Source organism: Haliotis asinina, chromosome 10 (assembly GCF_037392515.1).
Source record: "Haliotis asinina isolate JCU_RB_2024 chromosome 10, JCU_Hal_asi_v2, whole genome shotgun sequence".
Classification (NCBI taxonomy): Eukaryota; Metazoa; Mollusca; class Gastropoda; order Lepetellida; family Haliotidae; genus Haliotis; species Haliotis asinina.
The window spans coordinates 34,480,630-34,495,003 of record NC_090289.1 but is presented as its reverse complement, the minus strand read 5'-3'; the positions used below and the strand labels follow the sequence as shown (position 1 = coordinate 34,495,003).

The 14,374-nt window shown below is 38.9% G+C and overlaps 1 long non-coding RNA gene across 1 annotated transcript in view; it reads right to left on the bottom strand.

Annotated features, from left to right (window-relative positions):
• Positions 1–2,879: 2,879 nt before the first annotated feature.
• LOC137298018 (uncharacterized) overlaps positions 2,880–14,374 on the bottom strand; it is an 86,905-nt gene continuing 75,410 nt past the window's right edge. The window contains exon 3 of the long non-coding RNA XR_010957709.1: positions 2,880–3,322. This is a non-coding gene — a long non-coding RNA (uncharacterized lncRNA). The remainder of the gene's footprint in view (positions 3,323–14,374) is intronic.

Here is a 14,374-nt window from a genome sequence, read left to right as displayed (position 1 = left end):
TGTGAAGGAAATCAAACCTGTGTCTTCAGCGTGACGAGTGCACACTATAAACACTTGGCAACCTCTCTGAGAATAAAGAAATGTAACACCACTAAAATTGGCTACAGTGAAGATTTCAGTTAGAACTGGTCTTCAGCCAACCATGTTCGTCGTCACCAAGCATTTACTCGTGGAAATATTAGCTAATTTCATTGATCTATGTTTCAGCTGTGTAAACTGGTGCTCTTGAGGTCAACCACAGGATTGTCTGGACCAAACCTGAATACTCACTGATCACCATCATATAGCTTTAATGCTGATGAGTGTGAGAAAGAAAAAAGAAATAAACAACCAATTTGTCATATATTTGTCAACGAATTTGTCACATGGTTGTAAATGTTTTCTTCAATACCTGTAATAAAGGTACCACTTTAACCTGTCTGATATATTTTCCAGTTCTTGTTAAAAAATTATTAAATGTTTTTTAAGTAATGCTCTTGCAGTTAAATGATTATGGACAGACAGATGAGGTATTATATGCCAAGGGGGATAATAAAAGTACCAACTCGCAATGGAAATGTATGTACATACATTCCATCATTCGTTTGGGAATCAGACATACTGGCATGTATTGCTCACTTAACCAAACACTGTAACTCCACTTTTATCAGCTTTGTTGTCAAGTCTGTCAAGGGAGGGCAAGATGTGAGTCTAAAATGATGCACCAGTTTACTAACAAAACATGTCTACCTGTCAGACTGGTGAATAAGAAGTTTTATTCAGGGAAGAAAATCTCAGTACAACTTTCAACAGAGTAACTTGAAAAAACAGACATCCATTGCTGAAAGAAGTTCTCAGTAAAGCTGTTAGCAGGATATTTTTTCACAACAAAGAAGTTCATCCTGATGAAAAATATTCCTGTTTACACAAACACTAGGTTCTCTTTTGGGGTATTTTGTACGGTTATTTTCATACACACTGAAGAATAATTATAGAAAAAATACACAAAAATGGCTTACCTCACAAAGAGTCTTCTCTTGGAAAACATCTTCTGAAGAATCATGTTCCAAATTCTTGTAAAATGCAAAGTGATAAAAAAATGCAACATTCTTGACCGGATCTCTAGGTGAAGAAAACGTGCATGTGACAAAATGAATAAGTTGGCAGACATTCCATGAATGAATAACATTTCCTGTAAGATGAATAAAAAAATTGAATATTATGAAAAGTCAGACAATAAGTATAGAGCTCTTATCAGTGAAAAGAGAGATATGAAAAACATCAGTGATAAGACAAACAAATATATGACATGTAAAACATATATAATAAGTGGCAACACAAGTAGCACAAAACATGTAGAACATGTAGAATCAGTGGTCAGACAAGTAACCTGACATGTCAGACATATATAATCAGTGGTCAGACAAATAACACAAAACATGTAAGATATAATCAGTGATCACACAAGTAGAATATGACAGGTGCCATAGCAGTTGCACTGAGCCAGAATTGAGAACTGGTATTTCATCATCAAATAGGATGCAAACGTTTAGTACATTTTCAAAATGACAAAAATCCTTTGCCATAATATCCTCAGATAGACTTACCATAAAGAAAAACAGATAACACAGATAACGTTGTCCAAGAAATAGAACTATACCAATAAATACACGAGTCATTGTCTTCCTTATATTGATAAAAGACTGAAATTTGTAACATATTTGATTTGTTAGTTTTGAGAAGGGGCACACACTCAACTGAGTATGGTAGCTTGTAGTTAATAGTCAAAAATATTTGTGAAAGATCTGTTCAAAGTGCTGTGCGTAATGTTGATGACCATTGTTCTTCTTCTAATGCAAACATCAGCAACAAAACAAATTCCGATAAATGAGCATGGAAGCTAGGGAAGCTTCATCAATTTTAAAATGGTCAATTCAAACTATTCCATAACTTTGTCTATATCATGTTCCATACATTCTGCAAAATATATGTGTGAAGATGTGAAAATGTTGAAATGCAAAGGGTGGAAATAACTTTCAAATTAAAATTGCTAGAGTACTCTGGTTCAGTCACATGTGTTAAAACACTTGCCCAGATAATTTTTCCACTCGTGATTTTCTTGCTGACTTTGTAAATAAACAACATAACTGACACTGGAAAGTCACCTGAACACCTGTACTGTATGATATACAAATTTCTTTGCCCAACGGAAAACTATATTGGACTAGGACATCAGGCAATGGGTTATTTGAAAGGCAATGCAGTGAATACAACAAATATTAGTAAAGCAACCTACTGTGATCTGCGTCTGCTTCCAAGCGATTCCTGCACAAGCAGCAGCAGTTATACACCGAGTGCCCACTGGCTGTTACACTGGTTCCTCTGGTCAAGCAGGTAGGTCCACAGTCACAAGATAAATCCAGACTCCCAACAGATGCACCACAAGAATTATCCACACATGTTTGTGACACAGTCTTCAGTCTTCTGAGAGAAGAATCTGGTACTCAGAGTGCAAGATCAGTGATGCTTATGCTCATGTGCTGATTACAGTGCTTAGACCTACACCAAGATATATATACACTGTTATATACTACCTGTTGGTTATTATGTGAGAGGTTCTCTGTCTAATGGCCCTGGTGAGATGCGAGAGGCACCATGGGTATATCACAGATATCACCCTGAACGTGATAGAAACTGTATCATGTACTGGTGTGATACAAATTGTACAAGGATTATATGGCCTGGTGTGATACAAGTGGTACAAGGATTAATGGTATAGTGTGATACAAGTGGTATCAGGATTACATGGCCTGTTGTGACACGAGCTGTATCCAAGGCTGCGTTATAAAAGGTTTCCTGATCTAGTTTGATATATACTTGAAAAGAAAAGGCAGCATGGGTTCCAAACTTTCTGGCTTTACAAAGTTCACACCAGAATCCAAGCTGGTTATAACACAATATGTTGCTGCAAGCTGTTATATAACTGTAATACAAAGCTGGGTATATAACTGTACAAATGTCCTTGTTTGAAGTGAGTGGTATCAGAAAGGATGTTTCTATTTCTGAAAAGAGGTGCACGAAGCTGGTTACGTGTCCTGGTGTAATTCAAAAGGCATGAAACAGGTTAACGTCCTGGAAATGACATGAACCACACTGGTTATATATCCTGTGATGATAAACAAAGCCTATCTGTCCTTGTTCTGGGTTTATGCAACACATGTTCCTGTGGTATATTTACCATTATACCATTGGCGCTGGCGAATGAGAACTGCACTTGATTCCTCTGGGACAACTTCCATTATGTCATTGAGTGAACAGGTCTTTGCTTTCATGATGTGCCAATCTGAAGGAGATAACATATGAAACGTTTATTTCAAAGTTACAGTATTCATATTATTGGAGCTTAGTAATTGTTCAGTAATTAATCAATAATCAATTAAATCCCACCACAAAACTCATATGGGAAATAACAGGACACATCAAAACAATAGTGTAAATGAAACAGTTTAATACAATGATTAATATGATTGAGGGTATTTCCGGTAGGGAAATTGGTGCTAATATTGGTTTGCTGTTTCCATGGAAGCTGCATCAGGTGTTATTGTCTTGATTTAACAAACACAAGAATAAAAAACACACTTCTTCAGTTTAATTTGATGTTGAATTTTTTTTATGACTATCAATGAATTTTCCGAGCCCAGAGCTAATCATTAACAAGAGCAATATCCATCGACTGACCCATTTATTCAATGAATCCCTATTGAAAACACCACAATAAAAGATATTCCAACTAAATGGCGGAGGCTGATATGTAATCACATCCTGATCAGACTTGCAATGTTTCCATAAAAGTTAGTACAATCCATCCAAACAATGGAACAGGCCCATACTATAATCCACAAAGTGAACACCGAGACGATCGGGGTTAGAATTCTTCTTCATCAACATCAGCACAAAAGGTGATCACTGACATGAAGTTTCTTTCCTTGCTGACATCATATCTAAGTTGCATAAACTGGATGCTCATAGCGTCAATCACAAGACTGTCTGCTTGTAACTTACTCAGTTGCAGACCGCAGTCCTATATCTACAATATTGCTGAGTTAAGTGTCCGGGTCTTTTCCCATCTTTTCCCGCATATTTGTCCTTGTTTTAAAAGTAACCTGCTGTGCGAAATTAGCCCATCTACAAGGCGTCAAAGACAGTCGAAATGAGTTTGGCTACCTTAGCATCAATTTTCTTGCCTGAACATGCAATTCGATCACAAGACACCTACTTCATCAGACAGAGCAGGCAGTTTCAATCAGGAAAGAAGCTATACACTAGGACAAAGTCAACAGATGAGCCACACTGTACATGATGCAGTCAGCACTTTGTACTATGAGGGAGATTAGGAGACAGAATCCAGTCAAATTTTCTTTGTACAATACATCCTTCCTTCCTTCCTGAGTAGTATACCATGTGATCAGCAATATTCCAGCAATATCACACTAGGGGTACCACAAAATGGGCATCATGCAATGTCCCAACATGGGGAATCAAACCCAGGTCATCGACATGATGAGTGAACACTTTGACCACTAGGCTACCCAACTGCCCTTAACTTTCAGTTTGAAGCAGCATCTTGCTAATATCTATCCCCTGAAGGAGGAGTGAGATAGTGAGCTAAGCAAACAGGCAAGCAAGCAATGGGCAATGTACCCTCCCTTCAACCATAGGTAGGTAAGTAAATGAGTGACCGAGTGAGAGAGTGATTTGCATTCGTAACTGCACAAAGTGAGTGAGTGAGTTTAACTTTATGCTTCTTTCAGTAATATTCCGGCAATATCATTTCAGGGGACACAGAAATTGGCTTCCCACATTGCACCCAGATGGGAAATCAAACCCGGGTCTTCAGCGAGAGGAGTGAACACTATGGATGGGATATTTATATTGCGCACATATCCACGCAATAGTGCATGCTCAAGGCGCTGGTATTTTTCGATCGATCACTGGATGTCAATCTCAACAGCACATCGTATTTCAGTTTCAACTCAGTGGGGTGTATACAACTCTTGCTGCCACTAGACGCACCAAGTTTAATGTGACTCTCTCATCCTAACGAGGTACCCAACTGACAGCTGGGTGGACTGGGACACATAGTCACAGCACTTTGTCCAAGTTTACTGCACGTTGCTGTACCCGCAACTAGGTGTATGCACATGTTCATGTGGCCACCATCTGGTCATATACCAACGGATTCGTGGGTTCTTTCAAGTGCACAGGATTGTGTACTGTACACTAGGGGTTGTGACAACACCGAAAGAGTCTTCACACAAAGCTGACTCAAAGGTTTTCACACCCGGTCAGAGGTGGGCTCAATCCCGAAACCGAAACCTCGCTGGATCACTAGCCTGGCGCCTTAGCCAGTTTGCCCAACACGCCCCACTTTAACCACTTGGCTACCCCACAGCCCTGAACTTTCAGCTAGAAACAGCATCCTGTCACCAACCACTGAAGGATGAGTAAGTCAGTGTGAGAGCAAGAAGCAAATTAAGCAATCAAGCAATATCATGACAAGGAACAACTAGAAATGGGCTTCACACAATGCAACCATGGAGGGAATCAAACCTGAATCTTCAGCAAGGCGTATTAATACATTAACCATTAGACTCCCCACCGCTGTTGACGAACCAAAGCAACCAGAGCATACTCATCTAAACTGACAACAAAACAAGTCCTAATGAACGTCCATCATTTGAATAATGAGGCATGGCCAGAATAAGGTAAAGCAATTATCACAGACTCTCCTGCAAGCCCACAGCCGACTCCTGATTAGGGCAAGAAGTGCAGGTGTTGACTCGTGATGCCTGATAAACAAGCCGGGTAAACATGGTGCCATTCACTCCATCATTTAGTAAGTGACAATCTATCACCTTAATCTCTTCCATGACAAGTGTGGCATTGGACAAACAGCAACATTTGTAAAACCATCTGTGGAAATGTTTGATCCTTTTAAATGAGATGACCAGACCCCAGGTCGGGATTAGTCTGTTTTATTCACTGTAGCCTCAAAGGTGGTCAAGGGGTTCCATGTTGAGGCTGCCAGATGCATAAGCATCACATGTAATGCATGTTTACAGCTCTGTCAACCAAAGAAAATTGGATAAAGAAATAAAGGGTAATCTAATTCCTACAAGTTAACAAATTAATCCGTTTACACACTGACATATAATGTTAAACTCCAGAACTGGTTACAGAAACATTCTCCATATTGGAACACAGTGATGTCTTCATCATACTCTTCCCCCTTTCAGTCAACTGGACAACACACATGGAAATCTAAATCCCTGTCCAGCACGAAAAAAACTAACTGAAAAAGTTAATAATCATGTCTGGTGATATTCAGTTTAAAATTTCTGATCTTAACTGACAGTCATTCTCATGTTTGTTCATATGTTGTTTGTAAATCAGAGTTTGGTTTGGTGTTTAATGCCGTAGTCAGCAATTTCAGCAATATGATTGGGCTACATGTGTCAATAAAATGAATAAAGTCTGCCCACTTCATCCTGTTAGTTGCCTTTCACAATAAGCATGTTTTGCTGAAGATCAGTTCTTGCCCATATCTTCACAGGTGTCTTAACCAGAGAAAATATCCATGAAAGTGTAATATGTACATAGGCTAGACCCTTTCTAAAGAACGCTATTTCTGGTACACAAAATTTGGTTTATCTCCAGTAACATATGCTACTTCATCTAGTCATTAATCAGATCTGGGCTTGTTTGAGAAGTCGTCTGATGCTGGAACAAAGATCCTGGCCGTCTGATGACACGCTATCAGTCAGATCATCCATTGTTACCACCCGATCTTCATTAGCCAGCTTTCTTAAACACATGGGATAATATGTGTCTGGCCTCCTCCAGAATCCTTGTCTGGAAAATCAGTTGACAGACACAGCTAAGTCACACAAAAACCAAGAAGAGCAAATGGTTAACAGTGAGTGAGTGAGTGAGTGAGTGAGTGAGTGAGTGAGTGAGTGAGTGAGTGAGTGAGTGAGTTTAGTTTAAATTTACGCGGCACTCAGCAATATTCCAGCTATATGGCGGCGGTCTGGAAATAATCGAGTCTGGGCCAGAAGCCAGACAATCCAGAGATCAACAACATGAGCATCGATCTGGGCATTAACGAACTGATGACGTGTCAACCAAGTCAGCAAGGCTGACCACCCGATCCCGTTAGTCGGCTCTTATGACAAGCATAGTCGCCTTTTATGGCAAGCATGGTTTGCTGAAGGCCTATTCTACCCTGCGACCTTCATGGGTCGAGTGAGCGAGTGAGTGAGTGGGCAAGTAACACTGAATCAACTTATACAGGATATGCTCAGGGAGTTACCCTGAGTCTTATATTTGATGGTCTTGGGACTCATAATTTTCAGGGGTCCTGGACACTTACTAATACTATTTTGAAATATTGTTGTAAATCAGTTACTGTTATTGTATAGTGTATCATGATCATCACATTGTTACAGTGATTAAGTTGCAAATGATACCATAACTCAGCTAGCAGCAGACTCAGTGATAACTTATTGTTACTTGATTGGAATTTACACAAAAAATATTTGGACTTTTTTCTGCATTCTTGTGGATGTGCTAATAAATATTGTTGCAGCCATTGTTTGTTTTTATGCATATACGACGCAAGAATTTGCATAGATTATATCCCTGAATGTCCAAAGCAAATCCACAAAGAACTGTCCTGAACTGTTGCTTCACGGAAGGCATCTGAACAGGGTTGAAGCGCCACTAGGAGGATACAGAGAGCTCCTCGTCGACTGGGGAGAATGAGTGACTTCAGGTTTTCGCTGATCTTAGCATTATTCTAACAATATCATGACAGGGGACGCCAGAAATGGGCTTAACACATTGTACCCATTTGAGAATCAAACCTAGGCCTTCAGCATGATGAGTGAATGCCACAATGGCTAGGCTACCTCACCATCACAAACGGTCAAAAATAGGACAAACTCATCATTGCATAAATCTGATATCACACAGATTAGCCTCATATAACTTGGCTTTTCAGCCTGTTATTGAAAAGTGACATTTCCTGTGACGTGAAAAAACTGATTTTCCAAGCTCTTTATTCCACATATGTGATCTGTCATTGCTGAAAATATTGACAAAATGTGAGCAATTATCCTTCTTTAATTTTGTCCTGAAGCCAAAACGGCCAAACACAGCCAAATTAACTTATTCTCATAGCATAACTAATTCTGATAAGTAGCAAAACAAACTTTTGTGTATTCCCATTGATGTTTTAGGTAAAAAGAGTACAAAAGAAAAATCGATTTTGCAACAATGTCTTTGAAATAGAATTAGACTTTGAGAAGTCTGTCTTGCCCGTCCTTCAATCACAAACACTCGGGGTTCTTGTTAATCTAAATGCAGTTGTCTGCATCAGCCATTACTTGTGTTCAGAGACAAAGAATTAGTCTGGCCTAGTCAAGACCAAATTGGTATTTTTTTTATATGAAAGCTGTTTCTCATGTTAAAATGTATGATTGAGACCGTGATTTTATCTTCTCCAAGAAGTTCGAAAGGTATCACCTTTCAAAACTTTAAACCCAACACTATTTGCCTCACAGCACCTGTACACACCTGACTGCTCTTCAAACAAAGGAGTTGATTCTTGACATGAGAGCGACAGCTAGTCCACAATTTCCACTCAGTCTACTGGACACTGGAGTCCTAACACACGAGATAAACATGATATACCACACTCATGACATCCACCCGTGCACCAGGCAACACTAATTTGCTCCGCTACACCTCTACATATACATGATATACCCTTGAGCACATGACAAAACCATCCTATTCGTTGCAGTACTTCCATTAACACTATGTATCAACAGGTTCACCTCTGCAAAGAGATCTTCATATAATGTTTGTGCTGTTTATTTTTGCATACATCAGCATATTTTGTGATTGATAAAAGCAATCACGTTCAATGATTGCTGGATATGATATATATCAACCGTATGCTTAGTCTCTAGTTTCATTTTGACGGCAACAAATAAATCCAATTAAACTGAAAAGGTTCCCACATGATTTGGGAGATATAGAGCGAGCGAGCGAGCGAGCGTAAGAGTGAGTTGGGCTTTACGCTGGCTTTAGCAATATTTCAGCAATATCACAGCTGGGGACACCAGAAATGGGCTTCACACATTGTACCCATGTGGGGAATCAAACCTGAGCCTCTGGCATATCACTAAGAAACTTGTGCAGACAATCCAGTGAGTGACATCATGGGCATGTAGTAAACAAGAAAGAATAAACAAAGTAATTTGAGTAAACAACAAAACACATATATTTTTTCAGGACATACAGCATGTTCATTGAGAATAACATTTTCCATAAAATTTGATAATTCATATCCTGTAATTAAATTCTTTTGAACCACAGAGTGATGACAATTTGGTAATTATAAGTCTAAGTCTAATAGTTTGGGCACATAATACTCTCGACCGCATGACAATTGCACTTGTAGAATTTGCCGTGTGGACATTCATCCCAGTTTGAGCTCTGACAACAGCACAAGTTCACAGACAAAAGACTATGACCAGCCACTGGTACCATCTGTTATTTGTAACACTTGTTTCGCAAAATGTGACCATTCTTTCAAAATTTTGCGATAAATCTCACAGACATCAGACAGCATGTGGTACATGCGTATGACAAAATGTATGCAGCATGAATCATTGATGACAAATTGTGGTCGTATATGCACACTACTCCAGCTAATTTGTTCTGGAAACTAACCAATGAAAATGAAACCAATGGATAACAGGTCGATCAGACTACCAATGGTTGCTTGCATGAGAAATGAGGCCAGATGAATTGGGGAATAACACTGAATGGTGAAAAAATGAAATCGTAAAAACATGTCAATCGAAATTTTCATTCAGTCCAACTTAAAAACACGTTTCTTTCAACAACTATCAATGAGAGCTTTTATATCTTGAATGGAATATATAAATATTGACTACTTTCTTATCAGTTATGCCTGCGTATTCAGTAATATGCTGGAGTCAACAATATATATGCTTTCAAATTGGAAACTCACTGTAATTGTAACTCACTGAAAATAAATTTTTATGTATTAATCATCCTAACTGTAATGTTTTACGCTGAAAACATTAGTATAAAACTATGCTCCCATCTCTTGGCACATGTAGGTGTCAGCCACATTTCATAACTGCATCTCAAAGGGCACAATTCATACAGATATGGTGCCTTAAGTCTCTGGATTCTACATTTAAGATTGCTGTATTAATCAGTGACAACACACTGTGTGTACATTTTATACCAGGACTGTATTATCCAGCTAAAACCATGCGCCAGGCAAGGTAAAAACAACAACAACAACAAAAATAATCTTGTCTTGGCCACATCCCCATCATCCATTTGTCCACAATAAAAATGAGAGTCTGTAAGAACGAGTGTGACTGAATTTACAACTCATCAACACATGAACCTCCTAAATTGTATTTCTGAGAGAAAAAAATAAATATGTGTCCCTCCAGCGTCACTTTATTTCTATAAAAAATTAAAAACAGAAAAGTCCTACCACCCTTGTCACTTTTGAAAAAAATGTGAAAAACATTAAATTTTTTTATGCAGTCTAATGGGCAGACAATAACTGATTCATGTCTGGCAACGTAAGAGTAACGCCTTACCTTCATTTAATCCACTCCTACAAAAGGTACGAGTTACTGATAATCCATTCTTTACTTAGCTTTCACTGAATCTGATAACCTGGTCCATGCAGATGGTTTGTGCGTTAAGTAAAGATTTTTGTCCATCTTTTATAACCAAAATACCTATTAAGTGCACTTTGATTCTGATACTGAAGTCGCTCCATGGTTGATTCCTGGATACAGTTTAATGCGGCTATTAATTTCTAAAACCAACAAAAAATCCTTCAGATTCATTTGAAAAATGTAGCATAATTTGTTGGCTTGCATCCTGCAAAGGAGCAAGGGGAAGTAACTCTGATGCTCTATAAGACGTAAGTGACACATTGGGCAGAGATGACAGGTTTTAACCTTGACTAATTAAACTGTAGTCCAGGCAACCACCAAAAATTAATGTCAGGGTCCCTATAGGAAATTGATGGCCATCTAAATTAATGGAATGTCTTAGTAGAAGACTGTGATTTAGAAGCGATCTTCAGCAACTCATTCGTGTTGTAAGTGATTCATGAGATCAGGTGGACAGGCTTGGTTGATGCATGTCATTGTCAATCAATGCTCATAAGGAGAGTGAGTTTCGTTTTACGCCGCACTCAGTGATATTCCAGCTAGGAAACGATGATCTGCAGGTAACTGAACCTGGACCAGACAATCAAGTGATCAACATCATGAGCATCAATTTGCACAGGGGGGAAATGATGACATGTGTCAACCAAGTCAGCGAGTCTGACCACCCAGTCACGTTTGACAAGCATGGGTTACTGAAGGCCAATATTCAAACCCTGACATTCACATGTCATGAAACCCTGACATTCACATGTCATGAAACCCTGACATTCACATGTCATGCTCATGAGGTGAATCACTAGACTGTCTGGTCACTAAAAGATTTGATGATTACTTATACTTCCATTCCACAGAGTTGTATCTTATGTAAAACCCCACAATGATCAGACACAATCATATCTGACCACAGGAAATGAATCACCTGTATCAGTTTATCAGGCAGGCAAAACTGACCCATGAGGAAGATTGTCAGTTTGATACAAATTTGCGAGTCGACTAAAGTGGTTATAGTCTGTTGCTCAGTTCCAGAGCAGGCCTAGACTGTATAATCAGTGTCCTGGTTAAGTTGTTGCAGTATATTAGAGGGGTTTAGCTAGATACTTTCAGATTGACCATGATTACCAGATTGAGTCTGGCAAGGAGAAAGTTCAGACATAATAGACACTCTCACCCACTGAGATTAAGAAAATTGGTAGAGATGAGTACAGGCTTAAAGAAACAGGTCCAAGCTGGTATGTTACAAACAGAATGGATATCCTTTTGACCAATAGCAACTTGGTATCAAACTACTGATGTTCACTGGCATTAACTCCCAGGTAACCATGTAATGGAGTCTCCAAACCGGTGAATTGTGAGCCGGTAAAGGGAAGCAACTCTACCATGTAGCAGCTCTTGAAATAAATTTTCATAACATTTTGATAAAATGAAAGAACATCTCCATGTCTCTGCAATCTAGTGCATCCCTTGGCAACAAAGGGAAGGAACTCATCATCTTCGACTTAGGTGATGTAAAACACATGGTCTACTTACTGTCGAAGTTTGTCCAAGTTCACCAAGAGTTTATCCAGCTACTTACTTCAGTGGTCAGTAGGTTAATGACAACTACTTACAACAGCTTCAGTGTATATCTTGAGGATTTAGAACCAGAATGCATGCAATAGCCCACAACTAGTTCTGACAGTCTATCCAACTGTCATTAAACCAATGCTTTAGTAGCCTAAAGGAGCCTCCTATTGCTTTGTGACAACTGAAGAAGGCCTCTCCAGACAGACAGCCTGATGATGCATCACCAGATATCACACACAGGGTGACATTTTCCTGTGAAGGAAGATGGACAGAGGACTAATGGTCAGGCGTAATCAGGGTCTAGACACAAATAGATCCAGACTCACCATTATCGGAGATCTGAGATGTAAAGACTGTGTCTAATTACAGATTTTGAGACACATGTTAAAAGCTTTGCTTTTTCCAAGAATAGGCTTAATGTTTGCGTGACTGAAATATTTTGCGCTCCAGGACAGCATTCAGAAGGAAGCGATATCATTGCCCATAATGATATCACTACTATCATACAGATCAGATGGATATAGACAGTCAGTGCCTGAAAGGGTGTATTTCTGAAGTCCTTACTGCAATGGGATACATCAAGTACCAGATCAAGTTCCAACACTGAAATCACGACTTCCTGTTGAAGACAGGAACTGGATTATGTAGAGCATCAGCATTCCAAACTGAACTACAACAATTCTTTAGAATACACTAGTGACATAACAGGTACATTTGAGGTGAGGTAAAATGGGGTTCAATGTCGATCTTAAGAATGTTTCGCTTATAAGACGATATGCATGCTTGTGTAAGTTTGGCTGCATGTACTAGCCCACACTTAAGCTGGTTCTATAGTCCTAGCTCACTGAGATACCATGCCGCAGTTAAGCATGATTATCTAGCCTCATGTAAGAATGTCGAGTTTTGATTGGTCCACGTGACTCTGATAAAATACCATGTACATCCATCATGATCCACGAGCAGGAGTATAAAAGTCATGTAATCCTGTTACAAAAGTCATATCACCCCGCTACGCCTCAGTGATGACGCGAAGTGAGGAAAGCATCGACAAGCCTTTAGTAACGTGCGGTGGATTGAGGTCAAACAATCAGTGGCATCTCACATATATAAACACAAGTCGATTCGATGCGTGTTGTTTTGTTTTGATTTAGTGAAAACATTCAGCTAAATAAATGCGTTATCACATCGTGTCGAGGGAGATACTGGGTTTTATCAGTCCCTCGTAAGGTTGTATTCCCCTCCGGCTCGGGGAATACAACCTTACTCAGGACTGATAAAACCCTCGCGGAATACAACCTTACTCAGGACTGATAAAACCCTGTATTTCCCTTGACATGATGTGATAACTTATAATACCCCACTCAGACACATTATACTGACACCAAGCAAACTAGTTCTTGCTGTATTCATTTATTCCAACCGCCAGACAGGGACCAACAAGTACCGTACTGTAAAGTCTTTTGACACAGCTAGGGACTGAACCCACAACCTTCCACTCTCTGTGGCGGACACTCAAACCACTACACCACAGAGGGGGTCAGGTCCACACGATGAAAATTAGTTTGATCATGATATTCTGCTAAAAACATTTAGTTTAAACACACATGATTATTTTCAAATGTTTATAAATGTTAATATCAAATTTGTTATCAAATATACCATTATATATGAAAGGCTAATGAGTGTACTTTATTTTCTTTTGAGACATATGCACGGTGATATTATTGCTAAGAATTATTTTTCATATTTTGCAAGATTCAAATTAAGTGTATGTATGTTTGTGTAGTTTATTGTGCACAAATTGTGAAAATGCTTTTCATTATTTTCTTGAATGTCCATTATATATAATTAAAAATTTTGTAAATTATAGAGCATGTATTGATATTAATCTCATCTTAAATGGCAATGCAGGTCTCGCTTTGTGAAAATCAGAATGTTTCTAAATCTGTACATATCTACATCCATAACACTAAACGATTTAAATAACTCTGTACATATCTTTACCCTTTGTCAGCCTCTTGTAGAACTTG